The sequence below is a fragment of the Bos indicus genome, chromosome 5 (genome assembly GCF_029378745.1).
Source record: "Bos indicus isolate NIAB-ARS_2022 breed Sahiwal x Tharparkar chromosome 5, NIAB-ARS_B.indTharparkar_mat_pri_1.0, whole genome shotgun sequence".
NCBI lineage: Eukaryota > Metazoa > Chordata > Mammalia > Artiodactyla > Bovidae > Bos > Bos indicus.
Window position 1 is genome coordinate 37,537,659 of NC_091764.1, and position 4,949 is coordinate 37,542,607.

Here is a 4,949-nt window from a genome sequence, read left to right on the forward strand (position 1 = left end):
CTGTCGTCCCCTTCTCCTCCTGCCCCCAATCCCTCCCAGCATCAGGGTCTTTTCCAATGAGTCAACTCTTTGCATGAGGTGGCCAAAGTACTGGAGTTTCAGCTTTAGCATCATTCCTTCCAAAGAACACCCAGACTGATCTCCTTCAGAATGGACTGGTTGGATCTCCTTGCAGTCCAAGGGACTCTCAAGTGTCTTCTCCAACACCACAGTTCAAAAGCATCAATTCTTCAGTGCTCAGCCTTCTTCACAGTCCGACTCTCACATCCATACATGACCACAGGAAAAACAATAGCCTTGACTAGATGGACCTTTGTTGGCAAAGTAATGTCTCTGCTTTTGAATATGCTATCTAGGTTGGTCATAACTTTCCTTCCAAGGAGTAAGTGTCTTTTAATTTCATGGCTGCAGTCACCATCTGCAGTGATCTTGGAGCCCCAAAAAATAAAGTCTGACACTGTTTCCACTGTTTCCCCAGGAAGTGATGGGACCGGATGGCATGATCTTCGTTTTCTAAATGTTGAGCTTTAAGCCAACTTTTTCACTCTCCACTTTCACTTTCATCAAGAGGCTTTTTAGTTCCTCTTCACTTTCTGCCATAAGGGTGGTGTCATCTGCATATCTGAGGTTATTGAGATTTCTCCCAGAAATCTTGATTCTAGCCTGTGTTTCTTCCAGTCCAGCGTTTCTCATGATGTACTCTGCATATAACTTAAATAAGCAGGGTGACAATATACAGCCTTGACGTACTCCTTTTCCTATTTGGAACCAGTCTTTTGTTCCATGTCCAGTTCTAACTGTTGCTTCCTGACCTGCATACAAATTTCTCAAGAGGCAGGTCAGGTGGTCTGGTATTCCCATCTCTTTCAGAATTTTCCACAGTTTATTGTGATCCACACAGTCAAAGGCTTTGGCATAGGCAATAAAGCAGAAATAGATGTTTTTCTGGAACTCTCTTGCTTTTTCCATGATCCAGCAGATGTTGACAATTTGATCTCTTGTTCCTCTGCCTTTTCTAAAACCAGCTTGAACATCAGGAAGTTCACGGTTCACATATTGCTGAAGCCTGGCTTGGAGAATTTTGAGCATTACTTTACTAGCGTGTGAGATGAGTGCAATTGTGCGGTAGTTTGAGCATTCTTTGGCATTGCCTTTCTTTGGGATTGGAATGAAAACCAACCTTTTCCAGTCCTGTGCCCGCTGCTGAGTTTTCCAAATTTGCTGCCATATTGAGTGCAGCACTTTCACAGCATCATCTTTCAGGATTTGAAATAGCTCAACTGGAATTCCATCACCTCCACTAGCTTATTCATAGTGATGCTTTCTAAGGCCCACATGACTTCACATTCCAGGATGTCTGGCTCTACGTGAGTGATCACACCATTGTGATTAGCTGGGTGTGAAGATCTTTTTTGTACAGTTCTTCTGTGTATTCTTGCCACCTCTTCTTAACATCTTCTGCTTCTGTTAGGTCCATACCATTTCTGTCAAGCCCATCTTTGCATGAAAGGTTCCCTTGGTATCTCTCATTTTCTTGGAGAGATCTCTAGTCTTTCCCATTCTGTTGTTTTCCCCTATTTCTTTGCATTGATCACTGAAGAAGGCTTTCTTATCTCTTCTTGCTATTCTTTGGAACTCTACATTCAGATGCTTATATCTTTCCTTTTCTCTTTGCTTTTCACTTCTCTTCTTTTCACAGCTATTTATAAGGCCTCCCCAGACAGCCATTTTGCTTTTTTGCATGTCTTTTCCGTGGGCATGGTCTTGATCCCTGTCTCCTGGACAATGTCATGAACCTCATTCCATAGTTCATCAGGCACTCTATCTATCAGATCTAGGCCTTTAAATCTATTTCTCACTTCCACTATATAATCATAAAGGATTTTATTTAGGTCATACCTGAATGGTCTAGTGGTTTTCCCTACTTTCTTCAATTTCAGTCTGAATTTGGCAATAAGGAGTTCATGGTCTGAGCCACAGTCAGCTCCTGGTCTTGTTTTTGCTGACTGTATAGAGCTTCTCCATCTTTGGCTGCAAAGAATATAATCAATCTGATTTCGGTGTTGACCATCTGGTGATGTCCATGTGTAGAGTCTTCTCTTGTGTTGTTGGAAGAGGGTGTTTGCTATGGTCAGTGCATTTTCTTGGCAAAACTCTATTAGTCTTTGCCCTGCTTCATTCTGTATTCCAAGGCCAAATTTGCCTGTTACTCCAGGTGTTTCTTAACTTCCTACTTTTGCATCCCAGTCCCCTATAATGAAAAGGACCTCTTTTTGGGGTGTTAGTTCTAAAAGGTCTTGTAGGTCTTCATAGAACCGTTCAACTTCAGCTTCTTCAGCATTACTGGTTGGGGCATAGACTTGGATTACTGTGATATTGAATGGTTTGCCTTGGAAACGAACAGAGATCATTCTGTTGTTTTTGAGATTGCATCCAAGTACTGCATTTCGGACTCAAACAAATTGGACCTAATTAAAATTAAAAGCTTCTGCACAACAAAGGAAACTGTAAGCAAGGTGAAAAGACAGCCTTCAGAATGGGAGAAAATTATAGCAAATGAAGAAACTGACGAAGAAGTAATTCCAAAACATATACAAGCAACTCCTGCAGCTCAATTCTAGAAAAATAAATGAACCAATCAAAAAATGGGACAAAGAACTAAACAGACATTTCTCCAAAGAAGACATCCAGATGGCTAACAAATACATGAAAAGATGCTCAACATCACTTATTGTCAGAGAAATGCAAATCAAAACCACTATGAGGTACCATTTCACGCCAGTCAGAATGGCTGCGATCCAAAAGTCTACAAGCAATAAATGCTGGAGAGGGTGCGGAGAAAAGGGAACCCTCTTACACTGTTGGTGGGAATGCAAACTAGTATAGCCTCTATGGAGAACAGTGTGGAGATTCCTTACAAAACTAGAAATAGAACTGCCTTATGATCCAGCAATCCCACTGCTGGGCATACACACTGAGGAAACCAGAATTGAAAGAGACACATGTACCGCAATGTTCATCATAGCACTGTTTATAATAGCCAGGACATGGAAGCAACCTAGACGTCCTAGACGTCAGCACATGAATGGATAAGAAAGCTGTGGTATATATACACACAATGGAGTATTACTCAGCTATTAGAAAGAATACATTTGAATCAGTTCTAATGAGGTGGATGAAACTGGAGCCTATTATACAGAGTGAAGTAAGCCAGAAAGAAAAACACTAATACAGTATACTAATGCGTATATATGGAATTTAGAAAGATGGTAACGATAACCCTGTATGAGAGACAGCTAAAGAGACACAGATGTATAGAACAGTCATTTGGACTCTGTGGGAAAGGGAGAGGGTGGGATGATTTGGGAGAATGGCATTGAAACATGTATAATATCATATGTGAAACGAATCACCAGTCCAGGTTCTATGCATGATACAGGATGCTCAGGGCTGGTGCACTGGGATTACCCAGAGGGATGGAATGGGGAGGGAGGTGGGAGGGGGGTTCAGGATGCGGAACACGTGTGCACCCGTGGTGGATTCATGTTGATGTATGGCAAAACCAATACAATACTGTAAAGTAATTAACCTCCAATTAAAATAAATAAATTTATATTAAAAATAAATAAATAAAATGTATATTTCTTTCTATTGTTAGCTGTAATCCTGTCATCTTAAAATTTAAATTGTGGGAGTGGGCCTAGTAAATCTTGACAACCTTGAGACATTCTTTTGATTTATTGTAATAACCAATTAAAAAAACATATAACTCCTTTGCTTAGACTAGCGTGGGGGCACTCTCCATCCCCCTTCTGATGTCTGTGTCAGACACTTTCTCTGTTCCTTTTCATACTTTAATAAAACTCTGCTACACAAAAGCTCTTGAGTGAACAAGCCTGGTCCCTGGTCCTGAAGCTAAATCTTCTTCAGAGATCAAGAATCTGATCAAGAATTGCTGTGAGAATGTTTATTTATTACCACTTTAAAAGATTATTATTTTAGAGAAAAATTGAGCAGGTAGTGCAGAGTTACCACATAGCTCTGTCCATACTCATATAGCATCATCCACTAACAACATTCACCCTAGTCGTACCTTTGTAACAGTGGATATATTGACACATTATTATCAACCAAAATCTATAGTTCATTTTGGTGTTGTACATCCTTTGAGTTTAACAAAGGGGTAATGATATATATCAACATGAATCTGAGCAAACTCCAGGAGATAGTGAAGGACAGGGAAGCCTGGCATACTGCAGTCCATGGTGTTGCAAAGAGTCGTATATGACTTAGAGTATGAACAGCAAATAATGATACATGTATCCACTGGTATAAAATCATAGTTTTATTGCCCTAAAAGTCCTCTGTGCTCTATTCATCTCTCCCCCGATCCTTAACCCTTGACAATCACTGACTTTTTTATCATTTTCATTGCCTTTTGCAGATGTCACATAGTTGGAATCATATAGGATGTAGATTTTTCATCCTCTTTGTTCACTTACAAGCATATATTAATGTTTCCCCATTTCTTTTATTTTTTCTTAGCTTTAATGAGGTATGACTGATAAAAATTGTACATATTTAGGTTCTACAATGTGATGATTTAATACACATATACACTGGGAAACAATTACCACAATTGAATTAATTAACTCTACTCATTTATTTTTAATTAACTTTTAATTATCTCTTTAATTAAGTTAATTCTACGTCATACACTATCTTTGTTATATGTGTAGGGAGAAATTAAGATCTACCGTCTTAGCAAATTTCAAGCTGTCAATACAGTATTATTATTTTTTAACTTTATTTTTAAAAAGTCTTTATCAAATTTGTTACAGCATTGCTTGTTTTATGTTTTGTCTCCTAGACCCCAAGGCATATGGGATCCAGATTCCAAAACAAGAATCAAACCTGCACCTCCTTCACTGACTTGCAGGATCTTAGTT